The sequence below is a fragment of the Canis aureus genome, chromosome 24, assembly GCF_053574225.1.
Source record: "Canis aureus isolate CA01 chromosome 24, VMU_Caureus_v.1.0, whole genome shotgun sequence".
NCBI lineage: Eukaryota > Metazoa > Chordata > Mammalia > Carnivora > Canidae > Canis > Canis aureus.
In genome coordinates, this window is record NC_135634.1 from 50,830,360 (window position 1) to 50,839,872 (window position 9,513).

Consider the following 9,513-nt stretch of genomic DNA (forward strand, 5'->3'; position numbering starts at 1 on the left):
TTTATTTTTATTTTATTTTATTTTATTTTATTTTATTTTATTTTATTTTATTTTATTTTATTTATTTTATTTTATTTTATTTTATTTTATTTTATTTTATTTTATTTTATTTTTAAGATTTTATTTATTTGAGAGAGAGAGAAAGCATGAGCAGGGGAAGGAGCAGAGGAAGAGGGAAAAACAGATGCACCACTGAGCTCCAGGAGCCCGACATGGGGCTCGAGCCCAGGACCCCAGGACCATGACCTGAGCCGAAGGCAGATGCTCAATCCACCCAGCCACCAAGGTGCCCCATACACAAAGCATTTTAAAGAGAAGTTTGATTCTTTTTTTTTTTTTTTTAACCTGGAGTGCCTATGCTTTTTCGCCATCCTTACGTGCACTTGGAACATGTATATATTTTTAATCTTAGCAATTGTCGTTTTGGAATTCTTCATTCATTTATTCTTTCAACATTGGCTGAGCACCTGTTGAGTTCCAGGCACCCTGCTGGACTCCGTGAGGGCAGTGGCACGTGGCGGCGTTCTGACCCCCCAGAGCTTGCCCATGAGAGGACAAGGAAACACACAGGTGTGTGTTCTTTGCTCCCAATACAACAAGTGGCCACACATGCTGGCTTGCACAGTGTGAATTAACGATGGCACAGCTCTGGAGGTGAGAGGTCAGAGGGCTGAGGTGGGCATCCTGGGGCTGATGCCCTGGTGCTGGCGGGGATGCTTCCCTCGGAGGCCCTAGGGCCGCTTCCTGCCTTTCCCAGCATCTACAGGCACCTGCGCTCCTTGGCCTGGGGTCCCTCCTCCATCTGCAAAGGCAGCAGCATGGCATCCCTCCGGCCCTGCGTCTACAGCCACATTTCCCTGGGCTCTCCCCTCCTGCCTCCTGCTCCTCTATAAGGATGCCGTGATTACACAGGCCACGCTGGGTGACCCAGGACACTGTCCCTGTCGTAGGGAATCCTCCCTAGCTCGGTAACAGGACGCAGTTACAGGCTCTGGGGATGCGGCTGTGGACATCTCTGAAGGGCCATTATGCTTAACTGGGACAGGTGCTACGGAACGACGGAATGCTGCATGACGGCCGGCCACAGGCAGGATGGCCAGGGGAGGGACACTGTGACCCTTCGGTGAGGATGTAGAAGAGGCAGTTAGGAGAGGAAAAGGAAGTAGAAGGCGTCCAAATTGGAAAGGACGAAGTAAAACCACCTCTGGTGCCGGTGGTGTGACGTCATCTGTGGGCGAGCACCTGCTAGAGCTAATAAATGAATCCGGTAAAGTTGCAGGACACGAAATAAAAACACAACCTGCTGTTTCCGTCCACCAGCCCCGGACCATCTGAGAAGACAACAAGGAGAGCAAGCCCATTCGCAGGAGCAACAAAAACAATAAAATACAGGAATAAACTTAACTGAGGAGGTTAAACTTCTCAGAATCACAAAACGCCGGTGAGAGAAATTTAAGAAGAAACAAGTAAACGGAAACACGCCTTGTGTTCGTGGGACTGGAAAACCTGGTGTTGTTGAAACGTGGTCTTCCAGATTCAACGCGATCCCTTTCAAAATCCCAACCGCGAGAACTGAGCGACCGAAGCCGCGAACGAGATGCCGGTGGCCGTGGGGCCCTACGGACAGTCCCAGCCGAGCTGCTTTGACCGCGTGAAGATGGGCTTTGTGATGGGTTGCGCAGTGGGCATGGCGGCCGGGGCGCTCTTCGGCACCTTTTCCTGTCTCAGGATCGGAATGCGGGGTTGGGAGCTGATGGGCGGCATCGGGAAAACCATGATGCAGGGTGGCGGCACATTTGGCACATTCATGGCCATCGGGATGGGCATCCGATGCTAATCCGGGCAGTGGTTGCCCATACACCTACACTTTCCCATCAGTCCAGCTCATGTACTATAATAAAACAAAATTCTTTGAAAAAAAAAAACAAAACAAAATCCCAACTGCCTTTTATATGGAAATAGAAACCCCCCCTAAAATTCGTATGGAAGCACAAAAGGCCACGAGCAGCACAACCACCTTGAGAAAGACAAGGCTGGAGGCATCACGCTTTCTGATTTCAAGATATATCACAACCCTGCAACCCTGGTAATTAAAACAGCGTGATGCTAGCGCGTGAACACAGACACGGAGACGGATGGAACGGAACAGAATCCAGGGAGGCACCCAAGCACCTGAGGCCACCCGGTCTTTGACAAGGCTGCCAGGAACACACAGTCGAGAAAGGACAGTCTCTCCAACAAGTGGTGTGGGGGAAACCCGCTGGACGGCCGCTCGCGGAAGAGCGAGGTTGGATCCTACCTTACACCAGACATGAAAATCAACTCAAAATGAGTTAGAGACTTAAGAAGTGGAAGACTTGAAACTGTAAAAATCCTGGAAGAAAGCATAAAGGGAAAGTTTTGTCGTTGGTTCCGGCCGCGATTTCCTGGATATGAGACCAAAAGCGGCAATAGGTAAACGGAACTCCATCAAACTATAAAGCTTCTGCACGGCAAAGGGACCCATCACCAGCGTGGGAAGGCCACTACGGAGTGGGAGAAGATATCTGCAAACCGTGTATCTGATACAGGGTTCATGTCCAAAATACGTAGGGAATTCATACAATTTAATAGCAAAAAAAACCTAGAGAATTCGATTAAAAGAACTTGAATAGACATACTGCCCAAGAAGACGTACAAATAGGCACCAGGTACACGAAAAGATGCTCCACGTCACTGAGCATCTGGAAAATGCAAACGGGATAACAGTGCACACCTGTTAGGATGCCTTTTCTCGAACACCTGATGATGATGAGTGTTGACAGGGATGCGGAGCTCCCGGGACCCTCGTGCCCTGTTGGTGGGAATGCAAATGGTGCATCTTCTCAATGGAGAATGCGATGGAGGCGCCTCAGAAAATTAAAAACAGAATCGCCGTATGATCTAGCAGTCCTGCTTCTGGGTGGTCATCGAAGAGAACTGAAATCCTGATCTCCGGAAGATAACGTGCCCCCTGGCTGCATGGCCACGGCACTCACGTAGCTGCCACGTGAAGGCAACCCGAGTGCAGCGTAGAAGACGATGCGATGTGGACACACTACACAACGTGATTCGGCCTCTCGCGAAAAAGAGGATCTGTGGTAGGTGACAGCACGGATGACCCTTGAGGACGCCATGCGGGGAGAAACAAGCCGGTCACAGGGGGACAGATGCTGTATGGTTTTACCCACGCGAGGGACCCAGAATCATCAAAGTGGGAGAAACGCAGAGGAAATAGTGGTTCCGGGGTGCTGGGGGCGGGAGGAATGGGGGGCGTCCTCAGTTATAGGTGTGCAGGCTGCCAGGTGGGTGAGCTCTGGGGACTGCGGCCCAGCTCGGAGCCCCAAGTGCACAGCCCTCGTTGCACATTGAAGCTGGTGTTCCAGGGTGTGCGAGGGCTCCGAAGCATGGGGACGTTGGCGGGGGGAGCTGGGGAGGCATCGTGGGCAGCCTCCAGCGCGGATCTGTTTCTGCGTAGAGGTCAGGGTCCACTGGCCAGAGTTAAACCAGAGAGGACCCGGTCCGGTTCTCCTTCTTCAGTGGCTGTGGGCGGAGAATGGGTGGACGGGGACGAAGACAGGGTGCGCGGTGCCGGGAGAGCTCGCAGGAGGCCGTGGGCTTGGCCAGGCCCACAGGGGAGGGGAGGACATGCGCAGGACGTGTGGGCGCGCCATTCATCAGGCCCCCGTGGGAGGTTAAGTGGCAGTGGGGCTGGGAAGGCAGAGGCGTGTGGAAGCTTGTAGAAGGCACGCAAGGAAGGGCCACGGGGTCGGAACGGAGGGTGGGCAGCTGGAGACCCCTCGGAGCCCGTGGACGGGTCAGGCGGGCTCCCGTCCGTCACGTGAGGAGCTGCGGGAAAGCTGGCCTCGTGGACTCGAGTTTCGAGATCGAGGGGGCTGCAGGGCAGAGAGCAGAGGGGCGTCTGGCTGGACGTACACATCTGCACATCCCACACATGTAGGTGGCGACCGAAGGCCCCAGGACGGAGGGGCTTGCTTGGCAGGGAGGAGGGGGCGCAGGGCCCACCCTCGAGGAGCTACGACGCGGGGACACTGGCCACTGTGTGCAGGAGGAGGAGGAGCTTTGTGGGGAGGATCGAGGAGCGGCCAGAGGGGAGGGGGCTTGGCTCCTGTGTGGCCCTGGCACAGAAGGCAGGTGAATGCTTCTGGGAGGAAGGCGTGAATCCCGGGGCTGGAAGGTGTGAGGGGGCTGCTGGGCGGTCAGGGGAGCTGCCCTGAGGAGCAAGGAGGAGGAGAGGAGGGGGACGCACACAGGGAGACTCTTCTTAGAGGTCTGCGAGGGGAGCACGGAGCGTGCTCGGAGCCCGGGGGCGAGCGTGGGGCGAACAGCGGGTTTCCCTGGGAAGCTGCAGGCGGCTCTTGCATTTCCCCGGGGGGAGCCTGCGCCCGCCGCCTGGAAGCAGGGGTGCCCCCGGCCCCAGGCTCCCCGTGTTCCCACCAGGCTGCCGGGGCGTGAGCAGACCCCGCCGATCTGTGCCGTCCACCCCGAGACGCTCTCCACGAGGTCCTCTCAGCTGTTCTTTGCACTTTCCTCTAATCCTTTTTCTTTATTTTAATTTTTTTTTTTATTTTTATTTATTTATGATAGTCACAGAGAGAGAAAGAGAGAGAGGCAGAGACATAGGCAGAGGGAGAAGCAGGCTCCACGCACCGGGAGCCTGATGTGGGATTCGATCCCGGGTCTCCAGGATCGCGCCCTGGGCCAAAGGCAGGCGCCAAACCGCTGCGCCACCCAGGGATCCCTATTTTAATTTTTTATTAGCATTTTAAATGTTCAGATCACTTTTTCTTTTCCTGATAGGAATGTATGTTGTCCGCCTTCCTCCTTCAGCCGGAATTTGTAGCAATGCCACGGCTCTCCCTGCGGGGGCCACACGCGCACGTGAGGCTCCATGAATTGACCTCAATCAACCCGGTTCGGAATAAATTGTTGACCTCTGGCGTGTGCAACCTTACGTCATTGACAGTCACTCAAATAGCAAATTTCCACCGCACTTAATTACATTCTGGAGCACTTGCCTGATAAGATGCCCATCGTGTTTACGGGCGCACAAAACCCGGAAAAGCCGGACGAGCCGGTCAGGCCGGTTTGGCGGAAGGAGAGGGCACCCGGGGCTTTATGGAAGCTCCTGGAGCTCGAGCTGGGCTGGGCGTTCTGAGGTCTGAGGCACCGCAGGCAATCCGGGGGCTGGCGAGGCTGACACTGGCTTCGGGTCCGGAGACGGACGGTGCTGCACTCGGGGCAAGGTGCACGCGGGCTGGGAGAGGCCCCGGGCTTCTGCAACAACCCTGAGCCTGAGACTATGTTCCTGTAGTTCCTGGTTGCAGTTTCTGGAAGCTTCTGAACCTGAGGGATGACTCCAGACACAGTGCTCGCCGCCTTTTCCTGGGGCCTCGGACGCGCCCCGCGTGAGACACACCATGAGGCACACGGGGCATCGCCGGGTGCGGATGCTCGTGCGTAGTTCCCGCGGTGCGTGGTCCGCATTTCTGAAACCATCTGCCTAGAACACGCGGCGCTCCCGCTGACCCCTCACCAACGTGCCACGGATTCCTGGATGTCCTCGGCTCAGTAATCGGGACAAGAGCCGATGCGCGCCCCGTAAGGCAGGCCTAATGCCCTTGACGCTTTCTGCCGGCGTATCAAGGTCACGGATTCATTTAAAGAATCCCAAAGGGCATTTGACCTCAATTTTTATAATTTCCTCACTGAAATTCACGAGAAACTTCCTAGCTGTTCCCCATTATCCCTTTGTTGCTCAGAAAAGTGAAAGTTTAAATGGCAATTCTCTTTAGAATTTGATATCTCTTCCCAAACATTCTCGGTTTAATTGCTAACGGATTCTTAGAAAATTGAATCACTATATTACATTGTTTACACGCACCAGCGGCCTGGGAGACGGCGGCGGCCGCCCCGCGCAAGGTAGCGGTTTCTGCGTATCAAGCTGTGAGTGCTTTATTAGGAAAGTTCCTATCCAGGAGTTTCCTTCTTTTAATTTTTTTTTTTTTCCTCCTCATGTAGCATCTATGCCCCAACCCCCCAGATTGGGTCAATGTAGGCCGCAACCGGGATTTCAGTTTCTCCATGTCTCCCGGACCGCCAGGCCGCAGCGTCCTGTCTGGCCTTCCCGTGGGGACGCCTGGCTCTGGAGAAGCCCCCGCCCCGTCTGGAGGAGAAGGCGGCCCGGCTCGTCGGGTCTGGCCTCTGCCGGACGGAGCGGGTGATGGGCCCCGGGGTGAGACAGAACACGGCGCAGTAGGTCAGGGCTGTCGCCCCCATACACCGCGGACGCGAGTCAACCGGCTGGTTTCTTTCCCCAAGAACGAATCCGATGTCGTCCTGCACCAACACAGGCCCCCGATGGCTCTCCCCGTCGGAGGGGCTGAACTCCGCAGCGGGGTGCGTGGAACAAGGTTGAGGTTCCCCACCCCTGCTTGCAGGGTGACCTGTGGCTTCTGCCGCGAGGGCGTGGCGCTGGTGCCCATCCCTGACCCGGGACAGACCCTGTGGTTGCCCAGGCCTGCAGAGCGCAGGGCAAGGGGGGGCGTGTGCCGGGCGCAGGGAGGCCCCGGAGCCTCGCAGCCCACCCGCCCCCCACATGCCTCGGCCTCTACCATGAGAACAAGCCCTGGGGCGTGGGGGACCGCCTGCGTGGGGTGGAGCCACCCGGGCCAGCCCACCACCGCCAGACCCCCAGCAGGCCCCGGGGGAGCCCGGCGCACACGACAGGCCCGGGCCCAGAGCACAGGGTGTCTGTCCACTGGGCCTGCAGACGTGTCAGAAATGATAAAGAGCAGGCGCCTGGGAGGTGGGGGCTCCGTCGGCCTCGGGCTCAGGGCATGATCCCGGGGTCCTGGCATCGAGTCCCGCATCCAGCTCCCTGCTCTGCGGGGAGCCTGCTTCTCCCTCTCCCTCCCCCTCTGCTCATGGTCTTTCTCTCTCTCTGTCTTTCAAATAAATAAATAAAATCTTAAAAAAATATAAGAAGAAAAAATGATAAATAGCTGCTGTTTGCTCCCCGAGGCTTGGGGATGTTTCCCCCAAGGCGGTAGCAGACCGATGCACCCAGCACGACACACGGGGCTCTCCACAGGTTTCTTTCCCAGGCCAAACCTTTCCTCGTTCTTCTTCACCCCAAACAATAAAACCCCGCACCTCTAACATGTCGTGCTCCCCAGTGCTCTGTCCCGCGTCGCTGCTCCGTGGCCGAGCTGACCCCAGTCTCTGAAATGCCCCCTTCCTACTCTGTCTGCTAATCCCTTGGGTTGTTCCCTCCTCCACCAGACAAATCTCAAGACACCGCCAGGCTTTTCCACCTTCTCCGTTTTCAGAGGATCCTGTGATCCTCTTGAGGGCACGAAGTAACTGCACTCCCGCTAGGAACCAGCGACCGCATGGGGCATACAGCAGGTGCTCAATGCTCGTGGGACCGTCCGGGCTCCCGGCAGTGGCGGCGGCCCAGGGCATCCACAGCGGAGGGTCTCCATGTCCGGGCGACCCCTCATTCCGGGCCGCTGGTGGCTGGGGCGGTGGGAAGGCCACCGAGTGGGATCACACCCCGGGCTGTCCTCACCGGATTCCGTTTCTGAGTCTGCTCCACCCGCCACTTTGCGTCCCTGGACCTCAGTTTCTGCAGCTGTTGTATGGGTCACCCCACACCCACCTCGTGTGTTGTCCACCCGCGGTTTTCCTGCGGCCGGGAGCTGGCAAGCCCCAGCGCTCCGGGGTGACGGGAGGCGCCGCACGTCGTCGTTTCTGTGCACAGCTCGGTAGCACCAGGCACGTTCACGGGCCGCGCAGCATCCCCACCGCCCGCCCCTGGGGCTTCCTCGTCTGGCCCAGCTGAGCCCCGGAGCTCAAGGAACACTGACTCCCATCCCGCCCTTCGGCATCTGTCTCCGTGACTTTGATGGTCTAGGGACTCGTTCAGTGGAATCCCACGGTGTTCGTCCTTTTATTTTTATTAAAGATTTTATTTATTTATTCATGAGACAGAGAGAGATTGAGAGAGAGAGAGAGGCAGAGACCCAGGCAGAGGGAGAAGCAGGCTCCGTGCAGGGAGCCCGACCTGGGACTCGATCCCGGGACCCCGGGGTCACGGCCTGGGCCAAAGGCGGTGCTAAACCCGCTGAGCCACCCCGGCTGCCCGTGTTCATCCTTTTATATGGGGCTTGTTTGGTGTACGCGTCTTCAAGGCGCATCCACATCAGAATTTCCTCCCTTTTTAAGGCTTAATCATCTCTCTGGTACGAACAGACCACGTTTTCTTGTCCGTTCATCCATCGGTGGACACTGGATTGCACTGGATTGTTCCTGTGTTTTCGTTATGGCGAATACTGCTGCTCTGAACATGGGTGTGCAAATCTCCCGTCGATGCTCTGCTTTCGTTTTTCTTTTTTTCTTTTTTTTGTTTTTTTGCTTTGTTTTTTTTGGACATATACCCAGAAGTGGAATTGTGCACTCCAAAGTTTATTTTTTTTGGAGATTTTCATACTGTTTTCCACAGCTTAAATACGCTTTTTATTTAATTTATTTTATTTTTTAAAAGATTTTATGTATTTACCCATGAGAGACACAGAGAGAGAGGCAGAGACACAGGCAGAGGGAGAAGCAGGCTCCATGCAGGGAACCCGACGTGGGACTCGATCCTGGGACCTCGGGGTCACACCCTGAGCTGAAGGAAGATAAGATGCTCAATCACTGAGCCCCCCCGGGTGTCCCAAATATGCTTTTTAAAATTGGGAGCAGGAACACTGATTGGGTGTCACTTGGGGAATTTTGATCGGCATGAGCGCTAAGTGTGTGCATCCCTGTGTATTTTTAATGCAAAAATAATTATATATATATATATTAGCTGTCGAAGAGCAAGGCCTGGCCTCTCGAGGTCATGGTGTTTGCCATGCTGGGAATCATTTCTACACTCTTCCTTTGAGGGAAGAGAAGCCCACGAAAAAGAAGGGGATTTGCGAACGGGTGATGATAACGCGGCCTTCTCTTTGTTTAAGTGATGATAACTTATAATAGTGAAAGGGAATAGAAGGGAAGGGAGAAGAAATGGGTAGGAAATATCAGAAAGGGAGACAGAACATGGAAGACTCTTAACTCTGGGAAACGAACTAGGGGTGGTGGAAGGGGAGGTGGGCTGGGGATGGGGGTGACTGGGTGGCGGGCACTGAGGGGGGCACTTGACGGGACGAGCACTGGGTGTTATTCTGCATGTTGGCAAATTGAACACCAATAAAAAATAAATGTATTATTAAAAAAAAGTGATGATAACTTAACCTTCTTAAACTGAAATTAGTTTTTAGTGAGTGATGTGATTCAGCTGGAACAAAAATCAGAAGTATAAATGGGACAGAAGGGAAAGAAGCCTCTTTCTCCCGGCGCTGCCCTCCCGGTCCAGAAGTCCCCCTCCCCGGGGGCGTCGGGGTCATCGGCCTCTGCGTCCCGGGCACATCTATGCAGGCACAGGCA

The 9,513-nt window shown here is 55.1% G+C and overlaps 1 pseudogene; it reads left to right on the forward strand.

Annotated features, from left to right (window-relative positions):
* The first annotated feature begins 1,571 nt into the window (after positions 1-1,571).
* Positions 1,572-1,935, forward strand: LOC144296560 (reactive oxygen species modulator 1 pseudogene; annotated as a pseudogene).
* Positions 1,936-9,513: the final 7,578 nt, after the last annotated feature.